Source organism: Erpetoichthys calabaricus, chromosome 2 (assembly GCF_900747795.2).
Source record: "Erpetoichthys calabaricus chromosome 2, fErpCal1.3, whole genome shotgun sequence".
Classification (NCBI taxonomy): domain Eukaryota; kingdom Metazoa; phylum Chordata; class Cladistia; order Polypteriformes; family Polypteridae; genus Erpetoichthys; species Erpetoichthys calabaricus.
The window spans coordinates 296,886,377-296,899,615 of NC_041395.2; the positions used below are offsets into that span (position 1 = coordinate 296,886,377).

The 13,239-nt window shown below is 34.6% G+C and overlaps 1 protein-coding gene across 6 annotated transcripts in view; it reads right to left on the reverse strand.

Moving 5' to 3' along the window:
* Positions 1 to 13,239, reverse strand: part of vti1a (vesicle transport through interaction with t-SNAREs 1A) — a 508,387-nt gene that overhangs the window by 192,213 nt on the left and 302,935 nt on the right. The window lies entirely within an intron of this gene.

Genomic DNA, 13,239 nt, shown 5'->3' on the forward strand with positions numbered 1-13,239 from the left:
AAGCCATTCAGTGTGGGTTTTCACTTCCTTTACTTTGACTGTGTCAAATAATACAATAAAAATTGCGTTTTTATATTCTTAAATTAAACCTGTCTTTTGGTTGTACTTGAAAATGTCAATGTAGTCTCTATGTGTATGTAATGTGTATATATTTTAAACAGATTACAAGATTATATCCCTTATATCCTGCTGCACCACTGCGCCGGGAAGCACAGCATCACATTCCTTGTCTTTTAATTATTGAGTACATGTCAATTTCTATTGCTGCACTTAACCCTTCTCTACGTTATACTACAGTTTGCAAGGTTTTGGACAATTCCAAAGATTGTCCAGGTCTTCATGGATTAACTGTGCTGAATCCTTTTCATTTGCTATTATTCCACTTTGGTGGCAACCTGCAAATTTAACATGTTTATTAAATGTAACTTAAGTGGTGTCATTAATATAAATTAGAAAAAATAATAGTTTTTTCATGTGTAGAATACTCTCCTAATCTACTGTTTTTGTCCAGCTCATAATGCAGTTTTATAAATTACAGGTTATGTTAATGTTTCTAGCTTTAGGATTAATCACTGGTGTGTAATCATACCCAAGGATACATGAAAGTTTGAGTAAACTATGTCATATGAATTTCCACTGTCTAGTATTCCAGTTGCTGCTCAAAAACATTTTATCATTTTTTAAACAAGGCTTTCCTCTTGCTTACGCACAGAGGGAAAGTCAGGAGAAAACGTAAATGCTAAACATGCAATATATAAATCTCCTGTCCACCACAGTCGTTGATTCTTTTTCCAACCTCCAACATTAAATTACTGCTGATTATAATCAACCTTGGGATGCAGAGTCTCTCTAGTTTCAGAACACATTATGCACTTTAAAAAATAAGGACTTAAAGTCAATCATCTTTTTGTTTGGGATTCAGGTTTAACCATCATTAGGTTAAAAGTAGTAAGAACTTATTCTAGTAGTAGAGCAAGCTGTAAACTAACCCCAAAAGGGACACCAGTCCAATCACAGGGCAAAACTCATACAAATATCTCTGCTCATTTATACTTTGCCAGTTCAGGGATGCCCATTGATCACAAATGTCTTTAAGATGTGGGAGGACACCACAGAACCCTGAGAAATCCCATGAAGACACTGAGAGATAGCACTTGTAAATGCCACTAGATGGGTTGAAGCAAGATTCTCTGTTTTCAAAAGACAAAGCAGTTCCACATAGACTGCTAACTCTGAGTCAGCATGCACCAAGCCTCTTGTTAAATATGCTCTTACAGCCTCCAACATGAACGTTCATGGAGCAGGAGTGATCCAGCCTCATTACATAGGGTGTTGGTGGTGTTCCCTAGAAATGACATGGTTGCAGACTAGTTGAAAAATTTCTATACTCACTCATCATGCACTGTGCATCAGAATTTGTTCTTCACAAATACAAAAATTGTAAAAAAAAAAAAAAAAAACTAAGCACGCATAAATCTAAAAACAAAAATTTTTAAGTGGGCAAAAAACTGGAGGAAAAACAAATGACCAAGGATATGCAGCAGGAAAGCCTACACAGATAAAGCCAGGTACTGAGTTTCTAGGACAAGTAAATACTTTCACAATTGGTCTTCTTGTAGTAAACTTATACTGTAATTAGGAAAATTACAACTGCTGAAGGAAAATAGCAAGAGGCCAGAACATATAGATGATGTGTCAATCTATTGATTTGCTGAATTTTTTTAATCTAAATTGTGTTGTGCAGGTTGGGAGACAATCCTGTAAATACTGGTTGGAAGAAATTTCCAACAGTGGACAGGATACATTCATAACAGGCAGTGTCTATGTTTAGTCAACAGTCTAGCGTGCACATGCATGGCATGAACACCAAGATGCTCCGAGAAAAATTCAGACAGTGGGAGGAAGGATGTGCAAATTTGTAACAGATAGAGAACAGGCTAGAACCCAAAACCCGATTTTTTTGGGTATCATAGTAATTTGCTGAGTCCTGGTGTGCCAGATGTGTAACAATCATTTCTGAGTGGGTGTTTGGTGTTCAATATGTAGAAACTTTACACAAGAGACAAAAATATTGAATATGAAATGATTCTAGGTGGAGTCCACCTCTTGATACTTTGACATAATGCTATACATAAAGTTTGAGTTTTCTTCCTCTAGTCATCGATAGTGCAAGAAGCACAAACACTAGTGAAAATATTTTCTGTGCAAGGGGTTTACCTTCTAATGACTCTGAAAACTGTGGCAGCTAAATACCAAGCACAAAGATGATTACGATGTGCGGATTTAATTGCAAAAAGGAATCTGAAAGGGTCTGAATTGGCAAGAAAAGATATTCACTTAGGGCCTGAGAGTTTACACTCGCCTTTGTAGGAATGCTGGTACTGTAGTATGCTTCCTAATTCCTCATATTTCTAATTCATTCTGAAACAGAACAAACAGTCTCCTCCATCTTGCCACTTGCAGATGAGATGTTCCTATACACCTACTGGAGTGTGTACATACATTTACCCCAGCACTATACACTGTGTGCCTCAAGACACTCATAACTCCACATCACACCAATCCCCTAGATGAAACACTAAAGTGCTGCTTACTCAATGCTAAAAAGAAAAGATAAAAAAAATTAAATAAACCATGACCTCTAAAATAACATAGAAAGAAGCTTTGAAGGTTGTCTACATAAATGTATAAAGTTTGAAGAAAACATTTAAATTTTAACAATTGGGTAGAATAAGGACAAAAGCAACAAAATGAAACAATGAAAAGTCTTTTATATTTTGTCATTAACACAATGAAAAAGTCATATTAAAACATGAAACAAATAAGCAAGTGGTTTCCCCCAAAAGAGCAAATCAGTGGGCCTCTAGCATGGTTAGTCACAAAATACAAGTATTTTAAAAATTAATCAACTTTTTTTCAACTGTAAAATCCATCAAAGGCTGATTAAGTGCCTTCTAAGCCAAAGACTGTAAAATACATTAGAAGATCCAATTTCAATATCCCTTGCCAAGTACCAGAAAGATAAATATTTCTCTTAGATATCTGACCACAAATTGATGTTCCCATTATGTTTTCTCTGTCCCTCTTGGCTTTCTTTGCTGAATGTTTAGCTGTATATACAAAGCCTCCCAAAGGTGAAATGTGGTAAGATGTGTGGTTTCTGAGTATATCAGTGGAATATTTTCATCCACATGCTGGCTAAAAGATGGATTTATGCTTGGCCAATGATACAGTGCCCCCTTAAATAGTACCTTTTGCTTTGTATGCCTATTATAGTTTAATAGAACAAGGTTGGCAATGAATAAAACAGATCAGAGAGGCAAATATTTAAAGGTCCTGTTTTGCATTTGCGCAAGTGGCATTTGCATAATACAATTTGCACAGCTAAAAAAAATTCCAAAGAGAATATAATTAAATGGAAAAATCAGGGCTCCAAGTGGGAATCCACTTCTAACTGACAGGGCAAAAGTAACTGATATGTAATGAGGCTAGCGACTTCACTTTGGCTTGGCTGACTGCCTGTTTCTTCTAAATTGCTTGAAATACTGAAGCAAAAAAGAGGTTCATTAATTTAGGGCTAATATTTTGTAGCAGGTTCTTGTTTGGCTTGGGCAAAAGAATGTTGTAAACAATTTACAAAGGTTAATGCAGATTTTTTTGCATAGCTTCTTTTGCAAATGTCTTACTCAGAAAACTATCCTCTGTCTTCACTAATATCATAATCTGTGCTAAACGAATGGCAACAGCGATGATATTTTTAATTATTTTCTAATATTACTTAAAAAGTCAGTCCAATTTTACTTAAAAACTTTTCCAAAAACTGTGGATATTAATATGCATAAAATTAGAAAATTATTCAAAATCAAGAATTATTCATTCACTGATTTACTAAATCTGTTTAATCTAAGTTAAGGCTGTAGCACACCAGAGGCTATCCTGGCAGCATCAGGTACAAGAAAGGAATTAGGCCTGGATGGGTCTTAACTCCACTCAGTCATATTGAGCCGGATTACACTTAGCAATTAACTTGACATGTCTTTTGAAAGTAGGAAGAAAACCAGTGCAACAGGGAAAAATGCAGTCAGACATGGGGAGAACATGTAAACCCCACACAGAGAGTGATTAAGCTGATATTTCAGCTCAGGCTCTTAAGAGATGTGATGCAGCATCACTATATACTCTGCTACTGTGCTGCCAAACTCAGCCACAAACCCTTCCATTGTTCACTGGAAATCTCATTCTAACAAGGCCAAAGGACAAATACATTTGCAAACAGCAAAAATTCAACACTATGGTTCCCAAATGGACACACTGAGAGACTCAGCTATGACATGACTTAAAGTCAAGTATACAAACTTTCGCACAACAAAGACAGGGAAGGAAAAGGACAAAAATGGCTCTTGAACATCATATTATTTTAGCACTTTGTACAAGATACCACAGGATACACAGTCAACAGCAAAAACAACATTTCTGATATAATAGGTGTTTATGGTGACCAATGCCGGAAAACAGCAAACATTATCAAAAATGTCAACAAAAAAACTCCCACATTATTCATGTTGCATAGTCCATATGTCAAATTGTCACAATGTCCCAAACACATGCATTTTTAGTAAAAATACTGTTAAGCAAACCTGCTTTTGTGGATGTAAATGGAACATGCTTCAGATGCAAATGGGCAAATGAATTGTACACCCACCTCTCACCATTATGTTTATATTCATAGTACCTTGGGAATATTTAGCGGGAGTGAATTGATAGTCTGCTTGTGAAAGCATCTCAAAAATGCACTAGTATGAAGCACATTCTATTCCTTATAATGTTTACATTCACTTTTCTTCAGCTTTTAATCTTGAGTTTTACATGTTTCTCAATGCAAGCTTTTACATGAAGTGTAATGTTAGCCAATGAATAAGCTGTTATTGTCTTGGAATCCTGACCAGTCCTAAATGAGGTGAGGCGTGACGAAATGATTATAAATGAGAATGCAAACAAATAATGGAAGACATTTACAATTACAGCAAACATACGATAAAATTATATGGAGTATACAATATGTTAACATAATATCACCTACTGCATGCTCTGTGCAGGAAATAAATCTGATAAAATTTGCAGGCAGTGTTATAAAAATTGTACAATATAAACCAAGAGCTGTTTCGCTCAGATTATTAAAAGGATGCAAAGACAGCGCATCAAGCATAGCGGGCATTTATAGTTAGCACCCTACTTGATCTCAAATTAATACTTGTTGTATGCACAAGTCTACTCAGCTAGCAAATTCTAGGCCAAAATCATTCCATGACAGATACGTATTTGGCCCCCAAAACTCTTGAACGCCTTGCACCATGACATCCAATACACATAATGCATATTTAGCATCTACATTTTTAATAAAATAGCCAGTCAGTAAAACCACTGCAGTTTTTAGGGAGAATGAAGAATACATATTGTGGCCTCTGGCAAAGAAGACAAACATCTACAACTGAGACCACAATCTGCGGTTTGGTTTCTAGTCTGGACTAATGGTATAACTTTGGTTATAAATGCTTGAAGGATGCTTTAGAGGGTTCACTCACAACATGCACCTCGTACATTTTAGCAAAAAAAACTACATACAGCAGCACTTTTATTAATCAAAGGAGTAAACATTTAGGGTCTCCTTTAATGTTTTGAGGAAGAGAGTGCAGTGATGATTTCAAAGCATAATTGTGAACATGTCTGCTTCACAAAATTCTTATTTTAACCTACAAAAGCATGAAACAAAAAATAATCTCAATTAAAAAGTTTAAAAGTTATGCCCCTGGAATATGAAACAGAAAATGTTATTAAACACTGAAGGATTTGAAAAAGAAAGCAGTGTTTTAATAAATACTCCCACTTTCCCCAGAAATCTCTCTGGGAGAAAGGTCAGAAATAAATCTGATTTACTGTATAAATTTCTCTGCCTGAGAACCAAAGTTTAGCAATCCTTGTGTTAACTATTTTCATGTTCTAAACAAAAATTCGAGGTTAAAGCAAAGACTTCACTTTTTAAGTAAACAAGAATTCAGAATGGACTAATTCATTGAAAATTGGAAAAGAAGAAATTCTTCTTTACATAAAATGAACTTGGGAGGGATTTCAACTTATGTATCATACAAGTTTAAATAAGCTATTAAACATGGGCTGTATAGTCACAGAAGCAGCCTGTTCAGAAGCATTGCTACTTAACCAATTTGTATGGAAATACCAATCCCACCTTGCCACATGGCTGTTGATATCTGTGTGGCTTGAACTTATCCCTAAACCATTCTCACTAATGTATTGTATCCAGAATCATGTAAGTGGGCCATAACAACCAACCCCATATTCATGGCTATGAGTCATGGGTGTATTATATAAACATAAACTAGTTCAGCTCCTAGAAGGAGAACTCCATTATTCAGCGTCACTTGAAAATGAGTTGCTCCTTTACTAGCCCTGGTATGAGAATTTTTTCTTCCAGAACCACATGTGATCTTGTACTACTGACTACCTAACCTAACCAATAGTCTCATTGATAGATATAATGCATACAACCATCCAGAGGTACTATCTGCAATTGAACTTTTAGTTGCAGCAACAGTGTAATGGATTACGTGTAACTGTGACTAATTGGGTCCTTCTGGACATTTTAATATCTGCCTTTTGAATAACGTCAGTTATCAAATTTCTTGCAGGAGTTTTCCTGAAATTTATGCGAGCAAGTCAAGCTAATGATTAATGGATCATTTCAGGAAACAAGTCAGAGCTGTCCGGATATCTCTGGTCCTGTGCTAGCACACTTTACTTCTTGGTCACAACAGTGGTAATCTGTCTAGTTTTATTTAAATACATGAATTTGAAGACATCTAACAAAAGAAAAGTATTGCAAGCTAAACTATGTTTTAAATTAGACATTGAATAGCTGTCCACTGTTTCAACCTCACCCCTTTACCTTCTCAAATGGCCACTCTAGACTTCCACTCTTTGCACCTTCCACGGCCTACTTAAAAATGTTCTGTGCATATTTTTCATTAGAAACTTAGTGTCAATAACCACTGTTTTTAACTTTCACATATATGAATATCAAAGGAACAAGCAGATGAATGTTCACATTGTACTTATAATTCTGGATATGCTTTTACCTGTTTGACACCTCGATAGTTGTCTATACCCTTGAAATAATTACTCACAAAGAATACCAATATGCTAACATTGAAAGACTTAGACCAGTGGTTTCCAACCTTTTTTTGGCCATGCCCCACCTAGGCCTCTCTAAAATCATGATGTTCAAAAAGTGAACTCCTACTCACGTGGAGGAAGACCATAATGTCATTAATTTGGTCTAAACAAGCTAACAAAGAACATGGAAACAAAAGAGGGAAAGGATAGTTGAAGTACTGATAAAGAAATCATTAAGAAATTGTTTAAAAAAATAAATAAATATATATATATATATATATATATATAAAATGAAGTAATATGAAAATATAGCAAATACAGTTTTGAAAACATAATAAGAGACGCGATATTCATAAATATAAAATAACATTAATGACAGCTTTTTCTGGAATATTTTGATCATTTTATATTTTTGTTATATTGCAAAATTTTATAATCATTGTTACAATTCATATGATTTTAATGGTAAAAACGATTTCTACGTAGAAAAACTCAAGCCAGTTGTAAAATCATAAATTGAAGGGTTCTTCACCATCCCTTCTATGTTTATATAAATATATAAATGTCTCTGTAAAAAATAAAAATAAAAATTATTTGTTTATTTTTTTCTATCATTTTTAACAGTGAATTTCTGTTTTTTCATTTTATAAATTGTTTAACGTACCTAAACTCTCGAATTTCCACTCAGTGGGGCGTGTGCCCCACGTTGGAAATCACTGACTTAGACTTAAAAAACCAGACAACATTTGAGCTACCTATCAGCTGAGCTCCATATATGAAGATAGAACAGACTCAGTTTTCTACTTTGGGAAGATACGGAATCTCTTTCCATGGCTGGAGTGTCTGAGAGAAAAAAGGGTCAGCCAAAAAGTCTAAACCGAACATAAAAGGCTTATAAAGCACAAAATGTGAATAAAATACCCTAAAGAAGAACTTGTGTACAAATCTTTGTAGTCACAAGACACAATGCAAACTAAATTTAGAAACAAGATTTTGAGAATTTAAAGGTTTTATATTAAATATACCTGAATTATGTCATTAATCTTGCAGTTTATGAAATCTTTTCTTTCTGAACACAATTAGGTTGCATATAGAACATACTCAAATATTTGTTTTCTCCTCCAGTTTTGGCTGCTGATTATTTCTTATAATACACAGAACAAGCAATACTTTGCTTTTGTTTTAACTTATCTTTTATTGTCACAAATTTCTTACAGGCTTGCTAAATGTCTGGGTTCAGTGGGTTCAAGGAAGGGAGAAATGAGTAATGAACAAAAATATAAACTGCATACAAGAAGAAAGCTTTTGGATAGTAAGGCTCTATGTGTAGTACTAATACATCGAAGATAAAAAAAGCCTCACACATAAAATGATCCACGTCAGAACTGCACGGCATTATAACTAAAAGCATACCCTAGAAGCCACAAATGGAATGGTGTATTCTCAGTACTGTTGGCCGCAGTATCTTTTAACATTGTGAAAATAAAGAAAATGCAGAATTACACAGCTTTTTTTTTTTTGTATTTTAAAATATCCTTGAAATGAAACTGCAACTGCTTTCTTATTAAAGTGTACAGCATTTCCCAAGTTTTATATAAATACATTTGGATTTTCTGATAATTCTTTATGCAATGTCTAGAAGCCTCATGCAAAGTTTAGCTTGATGATTCAGTCCCAGTGTGCCCCTCATTTCCTATTCACACAATTGATTCTAGAACCAAGAAATCATATTTGTTTTAGTAAACAAATGCTTTCAAATAATATCAGGGGTACCTCTGAACACCAAACAGTAAGAATGGCTGAAACTACATGTTCAACAATCATTAATTATTTGTTACAGTATCTTTCAATGGTAATGTCATCCTAAAGGATTAGAATATAACACATTTTTCAAGACATATTTTATTCATCTACCCATTTTTTTCAAATCCGATGGTTCCAATAAGGGGTCATGGTGGGGTGCAGCCTACTTGGGCAGCATCAAACACAAGGCAGGGTGCCAATACATCACCGGGCACACTTACACACACACACACACACTTACCAATCTAAGTGTCACAATCAAAACACAACTGTCAATATTGTTGTCTAATAACTAAGATCCATCCATTTTGCAGCAGCTTATGCAATATAGGGTCATAAGGTGCCGGTGCCAATCCCAGCAACACCACGTGTAAGGGAGGAACTAGCCCTGGAGATGACTGTAACCAATCTCTGCACACACCAACACTTATACTTTCAAAAGAACAGGCTGGAAAAAATGGAAGTTAGTTAAGGGTCTGTTTCACACAAACATTATAAAGTACTCCTTCACATAATTCACTTAACAAGCAGAATAGTAGCTAATAGTTCTTTTGACACCTTTAAATCTCAATTTATTGTGAAAAATGGGTGCAAATAGAAATGGACAGGTTAGGTTGGGCAGAATACCTTGTCATCGCCAAAAATTTTCTTACATTCTACTGGGCAAATTTGGGCTTTCAAATTATGCTAAGACTCATACTCAATGGTTTCTGAAAGGAAAATTAGTGAACTCTTTTTCGTAACAGTTTCCTCCAAAGGTAGCATCAGAAGGAGCAATGTAACCATATCCAAACAGAATGATTATCATTGATGAGATTAAAACTATTGTACTCAGTCTTTAACTTGCATTTTTCCAAGAGAACAGACTACAATCAAACTTAGGACCACCAAGACAATCACTTAATGAAACCAAGGAACTGAGAGGTGCACCTGTAGTATTGTGCTGCAATCGTTATTTAAGAAAATTACTAATTTCCAGCCATGTTTATAAAGACACCAGAAGTTTCTTTTTTCACTCAATTACAATTAAATGAAACTGTCATTTAAAAGGGTGAAACTGAAGGCACTTAAACTGTCTAAAGACAGAAAATTGTAAATTTACTGTTTTCTTTTATTGGTATTTCCTGTACTGCAGAAGTTGATGCCCTAAAGTTGTTCATGATGCAATCAATTTGTCTCTTCCAATGTGACAATATCACGTCCTGTTATTGAGGGCATACCATTGTCACTTTGATGAATTGCATTTTTTCTTCCCTCTCTATGTCGTCAGTGACTGGCAAAGTCAATAAACAAGGAAGAGCGGCCCGTCTGCTGGAATATCACAAAATGAATTGTCTTTTTGACACCCAGGGATAAACCCTTCATACATTAATTTCAGACCCATCAGCAGGGTCCTCTACAATTGAGGCATCTGCCATCCCAGTGACTCCCTCCGCTGCTAAATAATTGGAGACATCATCAATTTTACAAGAGCTGTTTTATTCTATCTACACTGTGAGATCTCTGGTCTTCTTTTTCCTCTGCTATAGAACAGCAATAAACTGAAAGGACAGCCCTGACACTGGATGACACCACTGTTGTGTGCTGCATTCTCTAAAACAGTTGCTGAAAGTACTGTGACTACATGGCTACAACTAACACTTCCACCATGCAAAAAAAAAAAAAAAATTAGAAAAAAATTCTAGCATTCCTCCAAAGGCAGCCAGCAATAAATGTCATGTTACAGTCTCCCCAAATTATTTCAGCAATTTTACATCTTTTCTTTCCATACTAAATATTTTAATTTTAATTGCTTGTCTCACTTTATCTCTTGTCAAACTCCGTTCCTTTCAGAAGATGGCTACGGTATTGTGGAAAATGTACTAGAAATCAATGCTACCATTTAACATAAAGATCCTTATAAAATTGGCAATTCTAGTTCAGATTTAGCACAAAAAGGCATGTAAACAAAAACTGAACTGGGAATTATCCTGTACTCTGCACTGCTTATGCAATCTTTAGAAAACATTAATAATACAATAGTGCTAAAGACATCAAAAAAGTGCCTACTTTGTTGATTAAAACACTTTAAAAAATACATAAACCAATAAAGGCAATTATATTGATTTAAAATAACACTTCTGTTATTTTTTAATATAGTGTACTTGTAGCACTTTGTAAAAAGTGCAGCTTTCAAAGTTAGTATCTTTCCTTTCTGCAATTTTTAAGTTTTTTTTTGTTTTGTTTTTTTTAATTGTGAAAGACAATTGTTATGAAAAAAAAGTATGTGGGATCAAATGGAAAGCAAACACAAAAACTGTAAAATTTCTATTTATCAAAGACAAATTAGAAGGGTGTACTGCTGATGAAGCAAGCAACACAGAATGTCACACTTGTGTGCTATGTTTGTGACAGGCACTGAAACGTGCATAAATTGCACTAAAAGTGTAGAGAAAGGAAAGGAAGAATCTAAAGCTGTTATTATTGTTTATTCTGGTGAACAGTCAGGATACAACTCAAACAAAAGAAATGCACAAAGGCTACTCGACTTGCTCAGCGTCACACAGTGAGGTAAGAGTTGAACCAGCAGCCTTGAGCTTTAAAGTGACTGTCATCTGTTCTTTGTGATACAAAATGGTTAACAAGTGAAAATGGTTGAAGAAAAATTTAGTTGCAAAAAGTTAGGGGGAAAACCAAAGCAAGAAGAAAAAATATTTGGTACATTTTAAAAAATCCTTGTTGAAATGAACACATATTAAAATGAAGAAAACAGAGTTTTTGAATCATTCAGATTATTTTATTATATATTATAAAAAAATCAACGTGAACATTCTTACATGTTTCATGTCTTTGGATAAAGCATTTTAGTATTTTTTTTAAATGTTAAAAGACAGTATTGCACATCAGAGAAGAAAAAATGTGGATAAATAAATTAATTAAGGAGACAAGTGGAATCTTAATACCTAAATATAGAGTAAGATTTTTTTTAATAAGCTGGACAAAGTATATTAAAAACTGCTGCACAGCTATGCATTTGCTACTATACTTTTTAAGATGTTATAAAAAGAAATCTTTAACAATCCAGTGATCAGCTCAGCATCTTTGCGGCTGACCAGGCAAAATCCACCCTTTGAATATGAATTAGCAGTGGGTAATAGCAGCATATTTATTAGGCCTTTCTTCTGTGGCCCTGCTCTCCTGTGAATGCTGTATTATTCATTGCCTGTGCCCTGACCCTACTGCGCTCCTGTTCTGACAAATCATACTTGATTAAGACAAATCTTTATTAGTTAACTAGTCAAGTTTCTCATTTATCATTTGCAAATCTCATTCTACTTTCAGCATGCTCTAGATATGACTTAAACAATTTTTAGTGGCTCTGTAAAATGCTTATTACGGACAATAAGTGTATCCAGCGATGTGAAAGTCAGTAATGGATGATAAAACACAGGTTTAATAGGTATAAATGACCAAAGCTGTGGGAGCTTAATAGAAAAATTTATTTAAGGAGGCTAGAGAGAAAAAATAAATTAGTTGCTTTTTTATTTTAACACTCGGGGCTTTTTTTCCCCCAGATTCGGTACATTTATTTCCGTTTGATCTTTAAATGTTAAAAGTATAAATTAAGCACACAAACTACTCATGTATATATATTTATAGTGCACACAAATATTCTCTAAAACATCAGTCTATTATATTTATAAATACCCTTGTGCAGTATAGCTTTGTTCCCTGCCTTACACCCAGAGCCATCAAGATAGGCTCCACCTCCAGAGACCCTAAAGTGGAATAAGTGGGTTTGACAATGGATGGATGAATGGACACATTATTCTACATAGAATCTGCATTGTGTCACTGCCATTAACTCTAGTACCTCAACTCCAGGGACCCAAATCCAAATCTTGGTTTAGTCATTGTCTGTGTACAACTGGCATGATCTGCATTTTGAGTTTATTCAAGAACTTTCCTTCCACATGCGAAAGATGTGTAGGCTGTTTTAGATAGCGACTATATATTGACCCATTGTGAGTACACACTGCAATGGACTAGAATCTCAAATAAAATGTCTCCAGACTTCATAATTGATAACTGTACATTTACATTTAAACACCACTTTAGTGGAATAACATTCACTTCATTTTATGTAACCAATCCATAACTTGAATAATTACATACTGCAGCTTCATAAAATGTCAAGTAATAAAGGAATTCTACAAATTTAGAGGAAATGAAAATATCAAAATCTTGGTCTACAGGACTACTGCCATA